This window comes from Sorex araneus, chromosome 1 (genome assembly GCF_027595985.1).
Source record: "Sorex araneus isolate mSorAra2 chromosome 1, mSorAra2.pri, whole genome shotgun sequence".
NCBI classification, from domain to species: Eukaryota; Metazoa; Chordata; class Mammalia; order Eulipotyphla; family Soricidae; genus Sorex; species Sorex araneus.
Window position 1 is genome coordinate 205,830,758 of NC_073302.1, and position 22,596 is coordinate 205,853,353.

The window sequence follows — 22,596 nt, forward strand, 5'->3', positions numbered from 1 at the left end:
GGGCAGCGCTGGGCTTCAAACTCGGAACCTGGCTTGGCCCACTACTTTTTACCCTGTAGAAAACTTCCCCTGCTTTCTCTTTTCATGTGATTTGTATAACATTTTCTAAAATGCCTTTTTCTGAGGACTGTGGTACACACATGTAGGCTCAAATTATGTAGAGCTACCACAAACAAATAATATTTCATGGCTCTTAGTTTATTTTGTTGCCAATATTTTCATTTTAATACATAATTAAACTAGAGAGTCATTTAGATGCACTGGAAAGAATTTTTTAGAACAGAAAAGCCCAAGTTATTTCCTATGACATTGAAAAAGATAATATATTTGGAATGAATCACTTCAAGATGTGTTTCCTCCCAAGGGAAATAACAAAGTCCATCTTCACAAATAGACATTGCTACCCATGTACAATTATACAGATAAAATGGTACTGTAGACTCACACTAAATCTAAAAGTCTTCAACAAATCCAATCACTCTCTTAGATAACCATAGAAATATATTTTGGGGCACATAGCATACTTTGTGGAAATAGTGTTCGCATGTAAAAGTATGTTGAATGAAAGATGTATACTTGTCAGTTTTCATGTCTTCTCTGTCTCTGTCTCTCACTTTGTCTCTATGTCTGTCTGTCTCTATCTCCCTCCCTCTCTCTCTGTCTGTTTCCCACACCCCTTTCCTTTCTCATGGAAACCATAAAGAATTAACTGATTGTATGATAGGACTCTCGTAGGGGCAGAGGACAGCTGCCTTCCAAAGGAAACCTTTGGGACGTGACATAGATCGGAGTCTGTCCCAGAAATTGTGCAAACAGCACACAGATTGGACCTCATCCTCCTGCTCTGCCAGCCTGAATGATAACTGATCCTCTGGCCAGAAGAGATAGGACCCAGAATCTGCCAATGGCACTTCTCTGATTATAAGAATTTTGAAGAAGTAAAATTGCTGGAGATCATTTAAAAGATATGCCAATGGTATTTTATAGTTCTAAAAATACTTCCACAGTCTGATGGCCCATCACTAGTCACCAGGATGCACTACTTAATCCAACTTTTCATTTTGGTTCATGCTGTTGTGCCCTAAAAAGGAGTTTCTTCCCCAACTTGTGCTTTCATCCTGCCCATTTTCAATACTCAGCTTAGATATCAGATTTCCCAAATTCCTCCATCTACTCCATCTCTCAGCCTTGTCTTCCCCTCTAAAACTACTGCATCACTTACTGCTGGTCACTCATGTGTCCCACATGTATTCTGTAAGTCATTCTAATGTTAATTATTATGTTTATCTTGACTATTTAATTGCATTATGGTTATTCACTATTGCACACTTTGTCACGACCCACAGAGATGCTGAGTGACCTTTGAAGTCACTGAGTATAAAATTGAAATATTTTCATGTGGAGAGGCATACTTAACATGCCCACAGTATAATTGCACTCCTGGAGCCATACATGGCCAATCCAAGTTTGGTTCCTCTAAGGAACAGCAGAAGAGAAGCCATATGAGCCTTGCAGAACACAAGGTGGCTATTTTCTGGCAGTTTCTAGAAGATATAACATAAGAGTCTGAGCATATATGATATCACCTTTGAACAAGATTAACATTTGCCAAAGTTTAATTTTGCCTCCACCTCATTCTCATGATGTTTCCATGACAACAAATAACTGTGGAGAACTGGTTTAGTCAAAAGCTGTTGTGACCAGGCCCATGGCTGTCTTGAGGACTCTGTGATAAATTGAATAAGTGTGGCTCAGCGTGAGTTTCCCTAATAGAAGTGGAGTACATCCTTGAAAGCCAATGTGGCATAAACTGCAGCTAATCATTGGTTCTAAGGCTTCTCTCACATGGCATGTTCCTTTGCATTGGTCACTGAAATATAAGCAAGTCTTTAGGAACAATTAAGGAGCTGGTCTATTCATTTAGGCTCTCCCTCACACATACACCATTTACTTTGTTTACATGCTGACTTCATTGCGAAGAGAATCAAAATAACCTAACTCAAGTCATGATAATCATCTACACAATGCTTAAAACTGGATTCATAGTTCTCACTCAGGTCAAGGGCTCCATATCTACCCTTCAGGCCAGGTAAGTTCACTTCTAACTCCTCAATGACCTTCAACATTAGTATTGGAGATATATTGCTTTCAGGAAAGTAATATAGCTTTCAACTACTGAGTGTTTGCCCAATGGCCAGGATAAGTAAGTTCCAGCGAAGATATGATCTCAGTCTGAATGGCACCAAATTATATCCTGAAATACAAAGTGCTTTATACCAATGACTCTCCTGTAGTTCTCTGATCATGTGTTTGGAGAATACCTAAGAATTTTTAATGTACAAAACCACCAGAGCTCCTGTGAAATAGAAGTCTTTTGAAACTTGAGGGGAAGTATTTCTTTTATCTCAGTTTGTTAAAAGACATCAAACACAAGTAAATACTGCTCTCTTAGGTATTTCTTCTTAGCTTTTATTTTTAACAAAACATTTGGTATCAAAACATACTTTAAAAGTCTAATACCCCAATATCAGCAGTTACTATCTTAAGCTTCTTCAGCTCAAAAATGTAAAGACTTCAGACCTCACATTGCATTAACTAGCTCTTTAAAGTTTACTAAAATAAATCTTCAGAGTTCTTCATGTATGATTTTGATCACTGTTGACTAGGAAACAGCAAAGAATTTTGCTTTTCTCAAACACCCTTAGGACTGTTTCTCCGGCGCCAGAAACTCTTTATCAGCAAGAAAAAAACAAATAGACAAATATAAAACAACCCTGGGGACATAGGATTCCATATCTGACAAGTTTTACAAATGAATATATTTACTGTCACTGGAATATCACTGGAATTTCTTTGAGTCAGTATTGCTCATTCAGACCCTAAAATGAGACTCTTCCTAGCTGTCAGACAATACTATGTTCAGCCTAGGCATGAACAGCAATTCTACTGGCCCTCCTCCAGCTTCACCCCTTCAACAGTGAAAGAGAGACTTCAAGGATTTCTTGCACCAATTCCATGTCTCTATAAGATGTCCCAAACTCTCAAGAATTCTTGACCACAGAGTCCAAATCTGATTCTATGTCAGATAAGACACAAGCCCATGTTGGAGCCATAAAATGAGATAGTCACCACCAATGGTCCCAGCATCCCTCGACTACTCTATCACTCAAAAGCAAGAACAAAAGTTTGTAAGTCTGTAACTGTACCTCATGGTGATTCACTAATTAAAAAACTTTTAAAAGAAAGTTTGAAAAATGAGATAGACACAATTAGAAAAGGTCTTGAAGTATCCTGGTAAATTTTTAGAGATGAGAAAGTTAACTCTGTTCATTACTATAAACTCAGTGAATTTTTCAAGGTCAGATGGACCTTTGAGACCAATCACATCATTCACTAATTGTATTGTCCCTGCGAATAAGATCAAGGGTCCAGCCTTGATTGGAATCTCAGTTCTAATTGGTATAAGTCCACAATCCCTTTTTTGGAATGTTTTGTAGCAACATGTTTTTTAAAGTTCAGAATTCATGACACATTTAGAAAATGACAAAATATGTATAAGACAACATACTCACATGCAAACCAGTAGAGGTCTAGGATATATAGTAATATCTCTGCAAGACCTAGTACAGTAATATCAAACACAGTAATATCTTGGTAAGAAACACATTAGTATTCACACTACAATGGAACTGAATTGCATCTCCCTCCCCCCAAAAAAATCATGTGATAAATTCTGAAACACCATTTCTGCTTTAGAAACAGGGTAACTACAGAAATAATTTAATTAAAATGAGGTCACTAGGGTAGACCTAGTCCAATTGACTGGTGACTATAACAAGAGGAAATTGTGACTCATACATACACAAAGGGAAAAATCAAGACAGAAAGACAAAAAGACAGCTAAACTCCAACAAGAAGGCAGGCCACTACTCATTTGTGGAGTATAGGGTAGCATCACATGAGGGTGACACCCAAGGACAGTAGATACAAGGGCCAGAGGGATTTCCCCATAGCTGGAATGAGCAGAGGGGAGAAGGCAAATGGAATAGAGAAGGGATAACTAAGAAAATGATGGCTGGAGGAACCAGTTGGGATGGGAGACTCATGCCAAAAGTAGGTAATGGACCAAACATGATGACCTCTCAGTGTCTGTGTTGCAAGCCATAATTCCCAAAAGTAGAAAGAGAGTATGGGGAATATTGTCTGCCATAGAGGCAGGGGCAGGGTGAGAAAGGAGGGGTATACCCGGGATATTGGTGGTGGGGAATGTGCACTGGTGGAGAGATAGGTGTTTGACCATTGTGAGATTGTAACCCAAACATGAAAGCTTGTAACTATCTCACGGTGATACAATAAAATTTTTTTAAAAAGGCAGGCCTCGAAAGAAAAAAAATCTTGAGGCACTTTGACCGTAAATTTCCAACTTCCACAATTATGAGGGAAAATATTCTGTTGTTAAAGCTGCCCTACTCTGAGGTGCTTGGTTATGGCAGGCCTAGCAGAATGAATAAATGCACTAGGTAAAGAAGATAAAGAACCTTACATCAGGGGTTGAAGAGATAGTACAGAAGGTAAGGTGCTTGCTTTGCACACAGCTAATCCAGGTTGGCCGTGCGCCCAATGAAATCTGAAAGGAACTTCCTATTTACAGAGCTGCTTTGCTTATCTGTCCTGTTTGTGGGGGTCCCAGGAACAAGTTGTTTAATCTAGCCAAGAGTCAGAGTCACAAATCTTTCTCAGAGCATACAGAACACTCAGTGACTCCCTTCCATACCAATCTTCGGGATAGTCTGGCTGTTTAGATCTCCAGGCTGCCTAAGAACAGGCTTTGAATGAATATGAATCCAGCCAACAAATAACTCCTGCTGTATACAGTGTCCTTTTGCAAAGAAATTCTGGGTGAATTCTAAGTAGCTTACAGGCAAGTCTAAATGTGTCTGCAACTGGGATAGAGTGGGGGGCTGCCAATTCACCTCCACAGCCATTCATCATTCCCCAATCTGTCTGAAGCATCACAGTAGAAGCTCTTCTGTCCTAAATTCACAGGCTCCTCAATGTTCTCCATAAGCCCTCTTCCCACAGAGCCCCTCATCCTGCTGTCTTCCTAAATCCACTATTAGTCAGAAATATTAGGGGGAAAAATGACTTAGCACTTAAAGTGCTCCTGCTTAGGAGACAATTTAGTCTGAATGCTTCACATTCTTTGAAGTCTGTAGCTTATTACTTGGTCCATTTAATACCACTGGGGTAAATGGCTATGTTTCCCTTCATTAACATTTTCTTAATTTCTATAAAATAAGAGGAATCACCTCACAGTGTATGTCAGGTAATAAGCATATATGCCTGTACTTGCAAAAAAAATAAGCTATTTGTAAATAGTTTTATTTAACAACTAGCCGTTCTTCTTCATTTTAAATCTTTGAATATGGCAAGCAGTCAGCTGCAAGATTTGACAACTTATAATGTTAAAAAACAAGCTCAGTTACTAAATTCCTTTAAAAAAATTGTAGGTTTCATTTTATTGCCATAATTCCTTCTCTAGCAGCCAGTGGCATTGTTTCTTGACTTTTTGATTTTCTCATCCTGAATCACCATCCTTTAAAATTCTGCTTTTCAATTTCCTTACCAAGTCACAGAAAACTTTACTATCAAAAAACAAAAGCAACCAATTTCCTGTTATATACACAAACAGCAGTAGACATACTAGCAGGATTGATGGCAATAGAACCTAACACACACACTTCCCATGGCATTACCCTAATGACATTACTAAAACTAATTAAATGATTAGAAGTTTATTGTTATTGTGAATATCCATTTATAAAGGAGAATACTGGGAAAGGAAGAACTAAAATAAAGTGTCTAAGGTCACACCTTAATAAAAGATAAAACTGTGAGTTGAACCTAAACGCCAGGACTCCAGCCTCACCACAGAGTCCGTGCTCTTAACCCTGACCATGTACACCATGCACACCCATAAGCTGTCTATTTTTACCATGGACAAATATAGATTACTAGATACATTATTCCAATGACAAATATTATTCTTAGTACATACTTATAAAATCACCGACAATGACCTTGTAGAAGATGTGGTCTTCTTTATAGAATGTCTCCAGCTCCATGTAGAACTTCTCAATTTCTTCTTCTTCATAATCAGATGTTGGTACGTAGACAATGAAGATAGAAACTGCCGGCAATGAGCCACATCTATTCAAACATAAGCATCCTATTCGGTTTGTTAGGCACTCAAACAAATCACTGCTCATGGCCAAGTTCGTGCTGATAAGGACACCAACACCATCAACACCAATTCGAGGAATAGTTCTTCTTCAGTGTCGAAAACAGCATGATGTGATTGATGTGATGCCTTCTCCTTTCGGTCAGTCCAATGACATCGTACTTGGTCTTCTGCGCTTGCACCATCAGGTCCTTGATGGATGCTTCCGATGCCAGCTTACGTGCATTAAAAGTGCATAGTCATTTTAGTCTTTTTTCAACTCCACACCTTTTACAAGGTCAGTGTAGGTGATTTAAACTCCAAGATAGGACTGAGAACATTGCCCAAAGAACTCCACATTGGGACTCATGGGCTAGAATGGAACAAACAGGGTGAGAGACTGTCTGAGTTTATTATGTCAACCAAGACCATCCATGGTAACTCGCAGTTCCAGAAGGCCAAAAATAAATGTTGGACAATTCCACAACAAAATTGATCACATCATATTCAATCGATGGTTATGCCTGACTGATGTCACTATTGTCCCAAAATTCCAAACAGGATCAGACCACCATCTCCTTTATGCAAAATTTTATTTCACAGAGCAGGGAGAAAAGGCTGCAAAGTTTAAGAAGAGAACTCCCAGAATTTCCACCAACTGGGAGCACTTTGGCACTATTGTGACAATATGGGAAGATGCCGTTGATGACAGCATCGACAAAGAATACGATCATCTGGTTTAGCACTTCCATGATTGTGCGAGGAATACCGAAGAGAGAAAGTCACAAAAAGATACCTGTCTTCGGAAACTCTCCAGCTCATTTGCCAACGTGGTTTGGCACAAGCCTCAGGCAATCACAAGCTAACGTCTGAACTCGAAAAGCTGTGCAGAGAAGTGATAAAGGAAGACCTCAAAGAGAGAAGAGCAGCAGTGTTGGCCCATGCAACAGAAAAAAAAATTCACAACACCTCCCTGTCCTTCGACAACTATAAGACTAAGATGACTGCCCTCCAATGTCCTGATAGATCTATCACATCTTCCAAAAGGCAATGGAAAAGATTACCCATGACTTTTACTTGGATCTCTTCGATAATCACGTCCACCTGCCCATACACCAAATTCTGCAGTATGGATATGTCATTCCCAGCATTCTCCCTTCCGAAATCTGACACGCCAATTTTCAGTAAAGAACCCAGTCCAGACAAGGTCATACCCAAACACCTGAAGAATCTGATGCCAGTACTCATCAATACACTGGCTTGGCTCTTCACATGCTACCTGTCTGAATGCAAGGTTCTGTACCAATGGCAACTATCACCTCATCTGCCTGTTGTCCATCATCTACAAGTTATTCACCTGAGTCATCCTGAATAGGATTAGCAGAATACTAGAAAAAGGAAAACCATGTGAGCAAGCCATGTTCCAAAAAGGATTCAGCACCATATCCATATGATGACTAAGCTCATTGAGATTTTGTGAGAGTTCAAGATGCCACTCCATCTAACATTCATTGATTTAAAGAAGGCCATTGATTCTGTTGAGACTGAAGCAGTTACCGAAGCCCTAGCCAAACAGGACATTCAAACTCAGTACATCAAGATCCTCTGTGAGCTGTATTACAAATTCACCACCAGGATCTCACCATTCTAAAAAGAAGTGATCATCAACATAAAGAGAGGGATCCAAAAGCGCGATACCATTTCACCGAAACTCTTCACTGCCACCCTCCAGTACATCATGCGACGACCAGAATGGGAGTGAAGATAGACGGTTGATAACTACACTTCCTCTGCTTCACTGAAGACATCATTCTAATAATGCCAAACATTAGCCAAGCAGCATGAATGCTGGCCAACTTTAACTGTGAGTGTGGAAAGGTTGGACTGCAGCTGAATTTCATGAGGACAATGTTCATGAGAAACGGACTGGTTCCTGACATTCCATTTGCCCTCAAAGGAACGAACATCTCCAAATGCAGTAGTTATGTGTACCTAGGTCAAGAACTCAACATAACAAACCGACCTGGCACCTGAACTGCACAGAAGGAAGAGAGCAGCATGGAATGCCTTCAAGAGCATCGAAGAAGTGGTTAAGAGGACAAAGAAACTCCGGCTCTGGGCACATCTTTTTAATTCCATCGTTCTTCCTGCATTAACATACGCCTCAGAGGCCTGGGCCCTATGAAAACAGCTATTCAGGTCTCCCAAAGAGAAATCAAAACAGCTATGCTTGGAATATCACATTTCACTCAAGTGAGAGAAGGAATTCGGAGTTCCGACCTCCATCAATGATCAAGAATCAGGGACACTGTCTTGTCTGCCAAGGCGTCAAAGATCAGGTGGGCTGGACATGTAATGCAATTTGGAAACGACTGCTGGATTTGTTACCAGCCGGATTCCACAGGATGTCAAAGAACACGTGGCTGTTCTTTGCAAATTATGGCAAAATTCAGAATATGGTTCATATTTCCCATGTATTCCCTGCTTCTCCACATGTCACTCACCATCTCGGCACTTTTGTTTGTTTTTATCAAGTTTGTTTTTATAAACCTGCACTGGTTTATCATAATCACACAAAGTCCATAATTTACCTTAGAAAAGTTTCACTTTTAGCATATAGTCTATGAATTCCATCAAGTGTATAATAACAAGTGTCTGTTGTTACAGTATCATCCAAAGCACTTTTTCCTGCCCACGCCCCCCCCCCAAAAAAATCCTCTGTGTTCTTTCTTTCCCTCATCCCCCTAACACCCGGCAAGCACTAATCCTTTTATTATCATCATAGTTGTACTTTTCCAGAAAATCTTGTAGTTGCAGTCATACAGTCTGTAGCCTTTTCAAATTGACTCTTTGTAATGTGCATGCAGGTTCTTTCATGGCTTTCCATAGCTCAGCAGCTCCTTTCTCTTTAGCACTGATGCTCCTTTGTCTGAACGTGCAGTAGTCATTTTTTTTTAAATCCCCTAACCTTCTGAAGGATGTCTTGGCTGCTTCCAAGTTTTAGCAATTATGAATAAAGTTGCTATAAACATCCATGTGAATGGTTATATGAAGACATAAGCACTCCATTTCTTTAGGTGAATACCAAGGGGAGTGCTTGCCAAAGAGTATGTAAAACTGAATTCAATTTTTTTTTTGAAAAATCACCAAAAGGTAAAAAAAAAATCACCAAGGGGAAAAGCACATGATAGAGCACAAGGATGGCATATTCAAGGTCCTGAACATCCTCAACCCTGCACTCTATCACATTAGGCTGTGACCCTGGTGACCTCTGTGCATCAATGGCCTGAATAACAAATGGCTGTGCCTGAAAACTGAACTGTCAAGTCAAATCTCTGAACCTAGTATCATTGGAAGTGACTCTGTGACCAGAGCATCTCTGGAGGTAGATTTATCTGCATTCACTTAAAAAAAAATCATCATGGGCTAAAGCAATAACACAGTGGGTAGGGTGTTGCCTTGCACACAGCCGACCAGGGTTCGATTCCCAGGATCCCATGTGGTTCCCTGAGCACCACCAGGGGTAATTCCTGAGTGCAGAGCCAGGAGTAACCCCTGTGCATTGCTGGGTGTGACCCAAAAAGGAAAAAAATTATTAATGCCTAAGTGAATACACATTTTGCGTTCCTGCTGTCAATGTGTGAGAATTCTTATTGCTCCAGTTCCTCAGCAGCACTTGATGTTTTCATTTTATTAGATGCAAATTGGGCTGGAGCAATAGCACAGTGGTAGAGCGTTCACCTTTCATGTGGCTGACCTGTGTTCGATTCCTCCGCCCCTGTCAGAGAGCCCGACAAGCTACCAAGAGTATCCCAAGTTTAATATCCCACCCGCACGGCAGAGCCTGGCAAGCTACCCGTGGCATATTGGATATGCCAAAAAACAGTAACAATAAGTCCCACAATGAGAAACGTTACTGGTGCCCACTTGAACAAATTGATGAGCAATGGGATGACAGTGACAGTGACAGATGCACATTGGTATGACATTATTATTTCAATTTGCATTTTCCTCGTAGGAAGAGAATCTTTTTAGATGATTAATCTTTTTGTATGCAAAGTTTAAGAAGAGAACTCCCAAAACAACCACCAACTGGGAGCTCCTTGGCACTATTGCGGCAATATGGGGAGATGCCTTGGTTGAAAAATATCAACGAGGAATACGATCAACTGACTTCAGCACCTCCATGACTGAGTGAGGAACGCCAACAGAGAGAAAGCCACAAAAAAGATGCCTGCCCTCTCCATGACATTGAAGCTAAAAGCATCTTTATGGACTGTAAAAAAGTATAGCACGCTGATGGGCGTGTGCTCTCGAGGGCTCTCTGGGTGGCTCTGTGTTCCTTGCTCTGGAACCGCTCTGTATGGGCTGGATCGGGACAGCTATTGGCCAAGGACAGGCCAAGGAAGAATGAGGACCAAGTTGGTTGCTGATTAGTTACCGTTATTCAATCTTCCATCTTTCTCCTCTCCCGCACTCCCAGCTCCGTTCTCTCTCTGGATCTACTGCCACCTCTCTGGATTCTCATCTCTCTCCTCCCTTTTTCTCTTTCCCCCTTGCCCCTAGGCTACACACAGCCAGAGAGCAAAATCATCATAAGAAAGCCCTTCCTGAGCGCTGGGCATTCCAAAACCCTTCCTGGCTTCTTAAGGTGTTTTTCTCCTTTCCTCAGTCCAAACACTCATTAACATCTTAAAACTAATTATTTTTGTATGGACATAGCAAGAGATACATTGAGGCTTGCAAGGCAGCTCTCCTGGCAACATCTTTTTTTTTTTCATCTGGACTTTATTGATCTAATAAAATTACATTAAGAATTGAAATGAATTATAAATTATTGTGCTCATGTTTCCCCCATACAAAGTTCGAGAACCCATCCCTTCACCAGTGCCCATTCTCTACCACCAGTAAACCCAGCGTCTCTTCCACCCTCCCCAGTCCCATCTCCCCCCACCCCACACTGCCACTATGGCAGGGTATTCCCTTTTGTTCTCTCTCTCTGATTAGGTGTTGTGGTTTGCAATAAAGGTGTTGAGTGGCCATTGTGTTCAGTCTCTAGTCTATATTCGGCACGCATCACCATTCCCCCGCATGACCTCCGACCACATTTTACTTGGTGTTCCCTTCTCTGAGTTGCCCAGAATGAGAGACCAGCCTCCAAGCCATGGAGTCAACCTCCTGGTACTTATTTCTACTATTCTTGGGTGTTAGTCTCCTAGTCTATTATTCTATATTCCAAGATGAGTGCAATCTTTCTATGTCTGTCTCTGTCTTTCTGACTCATTTCACATAGCATGATACTTTCCATGCTGATCCACTTATATGCAAACGTCATGACCTCATTTTTTCTAACAGCTGCATAGTATTCCATTGTATAGATGTACCAGAGTTTCTTCAACCAGTCATCTGTTCTAGGGCACTCGGGTTTTTTCCAGATTCTGGCTATTGTAAACAGTGCTGCGATGAACATATAAGTGCAGATGTCATTTCGACCATACTTTTTGGCTTCTCTGGGATATATTCCCAGCAGTGGTATTGCTGGGTCAAATGGGAGTTCAATTTCTAATTTTTTGAGAATCGTCCATATTGTTTTCCAGAAGGGCTGAACCAGTCGGCATTCCCACCAGCAGTGTAGAAGGGTCCCTTTCTCCCCACATCCTCTCCAACAGTGGTTGCTTTTGTTCTTTTGGATGTGTGCTAGTCTCTGTGGTGTGAGGTAGTATCTCATGGTTGTTTTGATCTGCATCTCTCTGATGATTAGTGATGTAGAGCACTTTTTCGTGTGCCTTTTGGCCATTCATATCTCTTCCTTGGGAAAGTTTCTGTTCATTTCTTTGCCGCATTTTTTGTGAGGTTGGGTGTTTTCTTCTTGTAGAGTTCAACCAGTGCTTTATATACCATTGATATCAACCCCTTATCTGATGGGTATTGTGTAAATATCCTTTCCCATTCTGTAGATAGTCTTTGTATTCTGGTCACTGTATCTTTTGTGGTGCAGAAGCCGAAGACCAATGGAACAGGGTGGAATATCCCTACACACAACCTCAAATGTATGATCATCTAATCTTTGATAAAGGCGCAAGACATGTGAAGTGGAGCAAGGAAAGCCTGTTTAACAAATGGTGCTGGCACAAACTGGACAACCACATGCAAAAGAATGAGCTTAGACCTCGACCTGACACCATGCACAAAATTCAGATCAAAATGGATTAAAGACCTCAACATCAGACCACAAACCATAAGTTACATTGAAGACGAGGTCGGCAAAACCCTCCACGATATTGAAGATAAAGGTATCTTCAAAGATGACACGGAACTAAGCAATCTAGTAAAAACAGAGATCTTCTGGCAACATCTTGCCACTGACTCAGACTATAGCACTCAGGCCAGATTAATCATTCCTAACCCTAGCAGGGTCCAAATCTAGTTATCACTGTTTGGATCATGACAGCATTGTTTCATGACCAAGCTCTTAACTTATAGTTAAGCATTAGGCACTTTAGCCAGGCCCATCTTGATGCCAGGGTAGCACACAACTCACCACTTGCCCTGGGTCCGTCTCATCCCTCATCAGGACCCTGCTTTTGGGGGTGCTAGGAAGTAAGGGCAGCTGAGGCTTAGGTCAAGAGAACAGAAGCCCAGGAGGAAAATATCATGTAGAGTCAAATGACTCCCAGGTTACAAAAGCATAGCATTTGCTAAGTCTTCCTGTGTCCATACAAAAAGGACATTGCTCTGAATAAACTATGCAAAGGACTCAAGGAGAAGAGAAAAACAATATTTACATGTCAACAGACCACTAAGAAAGAAGGTACAAGTAAGCAAAGAGGAATGGGAGCACTGTAATGGGAGTAACCCAATAAATCTAAACTACCTGAGGCTATGTTAGCCTACAAAGGACGAAACAGCACTGACCATGCAAGTGGAAGCAAAGATAAACAAATGGAACTATATCAAATTAAGAAGTTTCTGTACTTCAAAAGAAACAATGACCAAAATACAGAAAGAGCCCACAGAATGAGAAATAATATTTACCCAATACCCATCTGATAAGGGATTAATATTCAGGATATTAAAGATACTTGCAGAATTGTATAAGAAAAAAACCTCCACTCAATACCCCTATTGTGGACCACAACACCCAAAAGGAGAGAGAGAACAAAAGGGAATGCCCTGCTACAGAGGTGGGGGGGGAGGAGAGGGGGTTGGGATTGGGAGGTGAGAGGGACACTGGGTTCACTGGTAGTGGAGAATGGACACTGGTAGAGGAAGGGGTGCTTGGACATTGTATAAGGGAAACACAGGTATGAAAATGTGTAAATCTGTTACTGTACCCTCATGGTGATTCACTAACAAATAAATAAATAAATAAATAAATAAATAAATAAATAAATAAATAAATAAAAAGAAAAAACCTCCAACCCTATCAAAAAATGGGGAGAAGAAATGAACAGAAGTTTCCTCCAAAAAGAAGTACAAATGGCCAAAATGTACATGAAAATATGCTCCACATCACTAATCATCAGGGATATGCAAATCAAAACAACAATGAGATATCATCTCACACCACAGACTGACACACATTCAAAAGAACAAAAGCAACCAATGCTGGCATGGATGTGGGGAAAAAAGGGACACTCCTTCACTGTTGGTGGGAATGCCAACTGGTCCAGCCTTTCTGGAAAAACAATATGGACAGTCCTTCAAAAACTAGAAATTGAGCTTCCATATGACCCCGCAATACCACTTCTGGAAATTTATCCCAAGGATGCAAGAGAGCACAGTAGAAATGACATCTGTAACTATATATTCATTGCAGCCCTGTTCACAATAGCCAAAATATGGAAACAATCCGAGTTCCCTAAAACAGATGACTGGTTAAAGAAATTTTGGTACCACTACAGAATGGAATACTATGCAGCTGTTAGGAGAGATGACGTCATGAAATTTGCTTATAAATGGATAAACATGGAGAGTATTATGCTAAGTGAAATGAGTCAGAAAGAGAGGGATAGACATAGAGGGACTGCACTCATTTGTGGAGTGTAGGGTAGCATCACCTGAGGCTGACACCCAAGGACGGTAGATACAAGGGCCGGGGGATTGCCCCATAGCTGGAAGACTGCTTTATGAGCGGAGGGGAGAAGGCAGATGGGTTAGAGAAGGGATGACTAAGAAAATGATGGCTGAAGGAACCAGTTGGGATAGGAGATGCATGCTGAAAGTAGTTAATGGACCAAACATGATGACCTCTCAGTGTCTGTGTTGCAAGCTATAATGCCCAAAAGTAGAGAGTATGGGGAATATTGTCTGCCATGGAGGCAGAGGGAGTGTGGGAAGGAGGGTATACCTGGGATATTGGTGATGGGGAATGTGCACTGGTGGAGAGATGGGTGTTTGATCATTGTGTGATTATAACTCAAATATGAAAGCTTGTAACTATCTCATGGTGATCCAATAAAATTTAATTTTTTTTTTTAAAAAATGCCCATCTTCAGAAACTCTCAAGGTCATTCACCAATGTGGTTTGGCGGGAGCCTCAGGCAATCACAAGCTGACATCTGAGCTCACAAAGCTGTACAGAGAAGTGATAAAGGAAGACCTCAAAGAGAAGCAGTGTTGGCCAATGTTGCAGAAGCCAGGAAAAAAAAAATTCGCAACATCTGCCTGTCCTTCACCAATTATAAAACCAAGATGACTGCCCTCCAACATCCTCATAGATCTATCACAGCTTTCAGAATGGCAATGGAAAAGGTTATCCAGGACTTCTACTCAGATCTCTTCGATAGCTACATCTATATTTCCACACACAAATTCTGTAGGACGGATATGTCATTTCAAGCATTCTCCCTTCCAAAATCTGACACGCCATTTCTTCAGTAAAGAAGCATACAGCACCTGGTCCAGACAAAGAAGGTCAGACCCAAACACCTGAAGAATCTACCGTCAGTACTCGTCAATACACTGGCTTAACTCTTCACATGCTACCTGTCTGAATGCAAGGTTCCATCCCAGTGGAAAACCAACAGGACCGTCCTTGTGTAGAAGAAGGGAGACATCCAAGACATCAGCAACTACCACCCAATCTGCCTGCTGCCCGTCATCTACAAGTTGTTCACTTGAGTCATCCTGAATAGGATTGGCGAAACACTAGATGAAGGACAACCATGCAAGCAACCAGGTTCCAAAAAGGATTCAGCAAAAAAAATAAATAAAAAAGGATTCAGCATGATCAACCATATGCACACGGTGACCAAGCTCATTGAGATTTTGCAAGAGTTCAAGATGCCACTGTGTCTAACGTTCATGGATTTTAAAAAAAGGCCGTTTATTCTGTTGAGATTGAAGTGGTCATTGAAGCCCTAGTCACACAGGCCACTCAAACTCAGTACATCAAGATCTTTCATGAGCTGTATTACGGATTTACCACCAGGATCTCACCATTTAACAGGAAGTGATCATTGATGTAAAGAGAGGGGTTCGGTAGGGTAATACCATTTCACCAACACTCTTCAGTGCCACCCTCAAGAACGTCATGGGACAACTGGAATGGGAAGTAATGGGAGTGAAGATAGATGGTGGACAACTATACCACCTCCGCTTCGCTGATAACATTGTTCTAATAACACCAAACATTAGCCAAGCGGCATGAATGCTGCTGACTTTGACCATGAGTGTGGAAAGGTCAGACTGTAGCTGAATCTCATGAAGACAAGGTTCATGAGAAACGGACTAGTTCCTGATGTTCTGTTTGCTCTCAATGGAATGCACATCTCCGAATGCAGCAGTTTTGTGTACCTAGGTTGATAACTCAACATGACAAACGACCTGGCACCAGAGCTGCACAGGAGGAAAAGAGCAGCGCGGACCACCTTCAAGAGCGTCGAAAAAGTTGTTAAGAGGACAAGGAATCTCCAGCTCTGGGCACATCTTTCTGACTTCACCATTCTTCCTGCACTAACATACGCCTCAGAGTTTTGGACCCTACGAAAACAGGAGGAGAACACTATTCCGATCTCCCAAAGAGGAATAAAAAGGGCTCAGACTACCACATTTCACTCAAGTGAAAGAAGGAATCCGGAATTTTGACCCCCATTAATGATCGAGAATCAGTGATGTTGCCTCATTTGCCAAGGCATCGAAAATCAGATGGGCCAGACACCTAATGCAATTTGGAGACAACCGCTGGATTAGAGCTGTTACTGACTGGATTCCACGGGAAGTCAAAAGAACACATGGCCACCCACCTATGAGATGGTCAGACTTCTTCATCAAAACCCTGAATGAATGGTTTGAGGCTCTTCCTATTCCTGGAGCAAGGAGATGCCATTGGGCTACACTGGAACACTACAGGGACGAATGGAGATGTTATTGGCGCCTGCTCGAGCAAATCAATGAACAACAGGATGACAAGTGATACAAGTGATTTTACAACTGTATAGCTTTTGAGTGATGTGTTGTTATAGACTTTGGCAGTTTATTTGCTTTTATATCATTGGGGTTGGTCACACACAGTGATGCTCAGGGACTTCTTTCTGACTATGTGCTCAGTGATTACTCCTGTCAATGCTTGAGGGAGTCATATGTGATACTGGAGATTCAAAATGGAATTGGCAGGGGCCGGAGCGATAGCACAGAGGGTAGGGAGTTTGCCTTGCACACGTCTGACCTGGGTTCGATCACCGGCATTCCATATGGTCCCCCAAGCACTGCCAGGGCTAATTCCTGAGTGCCAAGCCAGGAGTAACCCCTGAGCATTGCTTGGTGTGACCCAAAAAGAAAAAAAATGGAATTGGCAGGATAAAAATCCAGCACATTTACCCCTGTACTATCTCTCCAACCACTGGCAAAGTTTATAATTGGGTTGTTTGCATTTTGTTGTTGAACTTCATTTTATTTTCTGGGAAGAATATATTAATTATATTGTTACTAGAAAGAGCATTAGACAAAAATTTATAACACTGCACACCTGGTCCTAATGACTGATGATGTTAGAAAATCATTTACCTATACCATGAAAGCTGAACAAGCATCAGGTCAGCAGAGTCAGGCATATGCTTGTGGCATAAAACTCCACTGAGTAGAGACTAGGAGTCAGAGCTCTGTTACATCTCAGTCTCAACACAAATCCTGTAAGAATGTAATATTTTGAATACAAAAAAAAGACAAACAAGATCAGCCATGCTACTGAATGATATCTTAGAGAGAAATAAAAAAATATATTGGACTACTCGTTGTCCACAGTAGGGAACCGAGGAGTTTTCAATGAACAGTGAAATGGTCAGGTTTCATTTACATGAATTGCTCTATGCTGAAGTAGAGGATCAGTTAGCAATGTATTGTGGTAGCAATTGAGGAATAATACAGACTGCTTCTGCAATTGTCATAATAGGAAACAGATGTCAGGCTACGTGACCACATTTTGGAAACTGAGTATTTGAACAGGATCATAAAAAGGGACAGACTTAAGAAGAACTTTGTAGACTGAGTGATAAAAGGTAGAGGAAGAGTTACTGGTTAGAATGGGAAGCCCCATGAGAAAAACAAAAGCACCAACACATATCCCACAATCATCTATCAAGCACTCCTGTTAGTTAGTCCCGTGGAAAGCTCTGGATAAAGTTACAAAGTGAAAACTTTACAGGATCAATAGATGTTGGCTATTTGGATATTATCAACCTTTCAAAATCTCCATGTCAGTTCTTGAATTCTTCAGCACACACCCTTCCTTATACAGGCAATGATTCCTGGAGAAATTCAGAAGCATGTTTCCTCATCTCATATACCACTGAAAGGACATTTTCTCTGAGTTCATTACATAGATAAGTACTCCCCTACCCTTTACTCTCTCATCATTCCAATAATCTTTCAATTTTTTTATTTAATAAAGCATTATTTTATCATTCTACCCCACATCATTAGTGACTTACTTTTGCTTCTTGTTGTAGTCAAAAGACCAATAATATTACCTGACATGTTTCCTGACATAGCTGATAGGTGGTTATCAAAAGAATGAATAATATACAACATAAATTGTCTTTATAAATTGTTGTAAATGATAACAGTACAGTTAGGTAGACCCAGAGTGTTCATCAATTGATGTATACTAGCATATGTAGATCTTCAAAGACGAAATCATAGAGGAGGCTGTGGCAATAGATTAGAAAGGCAAAGATGAGGTCATGAATTTACACAATGGGAATAGGGAATGGAAGAAGCCCTATAAAATAAGACTGAGTAATTTTTATGTTATAGATTATTGATCATAACTAGAAAAGACAGAAATTTAGTTATAGATTTTAAATAAAGGATGAATTGCTAAAATACCCAATACCCTCAGATACTATTTATTTAAAAATCAAATTTTAAGTCAAAGATATTTAACATTTGTCTAATGTTCAGGTCATCAGTAAAATACTGGCTATATCCCTACAATAGACATGTATTCCCTTATAAATATATGTATATAATATATTTTTAATAATATACATACCATAGTAAGAATCCAAAAGTTATAGACTAGGAGTATGAGATAAAAATGCTAATAATAAAGTCAATACAAATAGAAGCTTTTAGTAGTTTCAGCTATGCCACCAATGGCCTAGAAGAGGGAGCATCATAGTCTTATTTCTCAGCACCATATTTGAAATTTTTCACTTCACTCAGGGGATGCTGAAAATAGAAACGCCTCTGAAGAGGAAAACCAGATGTCCAAAGATGTAGGGATCACATCAGACAGCTCTGGGTACTTTGATCAGGGAAGACAATGATGTTCATCTTCACAAAGGGGCAGAATCAGCTCTCATTCTTATTCACATGTCTCTTTGCCTTCACTATTCACATGTGCAAATAACAGACTGACATATAATACTGACTGAACTGTGCCATGGAAATAACTCTGTTCCCTACCTCGTGTCTTCTTTTTTGTGCACCATCTTGCTCCTTAACCATCTTGCTCCTTCCACCTCAGTTCTGCTTCCTTCTTCCTGCTCTTGCCCTCATTTGCTCTCTCAGCTGTTCTTTAGTTGAAAACTTTGGATTTGAGGCTTGGGAGACCCAAGTTTCCCTTATACGTTCAAACCAATTTATTGATTCTTCTCAGTAGTGCTTTGACTTTTAGTAAAGTTAATCATAAAAATCAAAGAGAATAGTACTCTGTTCCCTCTATTCCCTCTGATACTCAGCAGCAAGGAAAGCTAACTGGTTAAAGAGTGAATGTGTCTTCCTAAATACTAAAAGTTTATCTAATGATACCTAAACCTGACATTATTTTCAGCACAAATACCTAAATATCTGTTGTCTTAAAATGAGAGAGAACAACTATAAGGATTTAACAGGAAGAGATTATTTTGAGCTTTTATATAAAAAGCTCAAATAATCACTAATAATCAGACAAATTGTTCCAAACTAACAATTTGAATTCCAAAGATGACCATTTCATAAATGACTTTCTGCCATAAGAAATACTAACATGAATGTTGATGAACAAAGATCAGCTAGACTGCTAGTTTAAAAACATAAATATTAGATTCAGCTTTGAAAATAATTTCTTTCATGAAACCTGTCTCTGAGTGATACAAGAATCCTGTGTCTCTGGACATTATATTGATGTCCATCTACCGTGTGCCCGCCACACACCTCAGTCAGCGACTTAACTAGGGAATTGAAACATGCTTGTGCATGTACATTTCAGCCTCCCATCTCCTGTTTTTTGGGTTTTTTTTTTCAAATTTTGTTTGCTGGCTTATTTCTAGAAGCTAAAAACCTACTGCTGTTGGCCCTCACATATTTGCATTTTAAACAAATGTAAAACTGAACATTTTTTAAAAGCATTTCCTGCTATTTCCTCTATGAGTAGTAAAACTAATTTCAGTGGTTTCAATTTTGCCTTTTACATTCCAATATATATTAATCCAAAATGAACATCAGCTGGTAAACATTATTTTTTGTATGTGGCCAGAGACCAATAGGTGTTTTGTATATGCATTGCTAATGCTATGAGTAGGACATAGACACCCCATTCTTTCCATTAGATTCTAATTTCCAGAATTTTTTTTAAATCTGTGAGTTACTTCAGAAGAGAAGAATAAATAATGTGTACTACATGATGATTCAAGACACTTAAAAGAGCTCAAGGCTACTTATAGTAATTAGACCATAAAGGGGAGAATTCATATGTACACTTATGGAAATACATACTGACAGTGATGGTGAAACTACTGCTCTGCCACATGTCAGCATGAGCCACTGGAATTAATGAATAGGATTTGTCACAATGCTTTCTTTCTGGATCTGGAAGGGTCAAATTATCATAATAAATATTAGCAGGGGCCAATGGTAGCCGACATTGTAGGGATAGAAAAAGAGTCGACTCTATCTGACATTCCTCAATTCTCAGTTCCTTCATAATAATTCCCAGAGGACACAGTGTCACATCTCACTCAAGCCTAATTCTGCACTATGAGGTGCCCCAAAAAGTTCATGTACCTGAATTCTCCTAGGCAAACAGAAGCAGACCACACTGCTGAGTCTGCGGCTATGTCAGTGGCAGCCACTGTTTCACCTGGCGAATTATCATAATAAATATTAACAGGGGGCAGTAGGGCCTGAGCGACAGGACCTTGCCTGACAATGCAAGGAGCTCTACTTCTCTGCATAGCCAACTCTTGAGAAAGCACCGTACCAGGTTACCAGGAAGAAAGAAGCACGGGAGACCTGGAGAATCTAGAAGACGTCACCTACTCTCTTAGGAAGTTAGATGCAGCTGAGAGCCGGATTGTGCACATCACTGTCACTGTCATCCCATTGCTCATTGATTTGTTTAAGCGGGCACCAGTAACATCTCTCATTGTGAGACTTATTGTTACTGTTTTTGGCATATCCAATATGCCACAGGTAGCTTGCCAGGCTCTGCCATGCAAGCGCGATACTCTCAGTAGCTTGCCAGGCTCTCCGGGAGGGGAAGAGGAATCTAACAGAGGTCAGCAGCGTGAAAGGCGAATGCCCTACTGCTGTGCTATAGCTCCAGCCCAGGATTGTGCACATCTAAAATAATGATAGGATGACCTAAAATATTCTTTGTAAATTCTCACTAGAGTCAAAGAGGCATGAAAGATGAAAATAGTTGAGTGCAATAACATCCTTTACTCTCCAAATATGATGTGCCAGAGAGATAGTACAGTGGGTAGGGTGATTGTCTTGCATGTGGCCAATCCAGGTTCTATCTCTGGCATCTATATTGTTCCCCAGGCACCACCAGAATTAATTCCTGAGTCCAGAGCTAGGAGTAACCCCTGAACATAGTTCGATGGGTGACCCCAAAACAAATAAAAACATCATCAAGAAGAGCCAAGGTGGTGGCAGTGCAGATGCAGTGCTAGGCCAGGTGGTGGCTCTCGGAACTCTGAACTGCTCGATGCAACAGCATAGAAACTCTCCATAATTTTGCAAGAATGAATGTGTCAATTCTTTAAAAAGTCCAGCCTGACGCCTGGAACTGTTGTGGATTTCTGCCATGTGAGACTGGCTTGGACAACTGGGTGGCCCAAAAGAAACTCATGGGCATCCAGTGTCTACTCTGCTGAGCCCAGAAGCTGTACCAAGACTAAACTAAAACCTGCCACCACTCTCATGGCTCAGCCATAGGGTGGCCTTGCACAATTTCTTTCCTGGACTAGCCCACATCACCCAGAACATATCACTGTCACTGTCATCCCATTGCTCATCGATTTGTTCGAGTGGGCACCAGTAATGTCTCTCATTGAGAGACTTATTGTTACTGTTTTTGGCATATCCAATATGCACGGGTAGCTTGCCAGGCTCTGCCACGCGGGCTTGATACTCTCAGTAGCTTGCCGGGCTCTCCGAGAGGGGCGGAGGAATCGAACTCGGGTCAGCCGCGTGAAAGGCGAACGCCCAACTGCTGTGCTATTGCTCCAGCCCAATATATTATTGAGGAAAACCTCCCAGAGTGCCAACTGTTTGGAGACCCAGGATGGGGGTGTATGCTCCCTGGTCAGGCTCTGCTGGACTGGTGGCTGCAGCCTGCCCAGCGTGCCCAGACCATGAAGAGTAGCAGTCCTGATTCTGGTCCTGAACCCTTCTGGGGTCGCTGCCGCCATTGCAACTGGGGCCAGGGGCACAGTGCCACCAGAAGGTCAACCTGGGCCCATGGGCTGAGTGCAGCTTGATGGTGCCTTCAGGCTTCCTGATATCCATAAATTGCTGCTGTGTCTCTCACTGGACTCTAACAACTCGGGACCAAGTTTCCTGAAAAACTAAACTGCCAAGTTAAGTAAGTGGGAACCAGCTCCACAAACCATGTCAGATCACCCATACAAGCTTATTTATCAACCTTGCTTCAGAGACCCATAAAT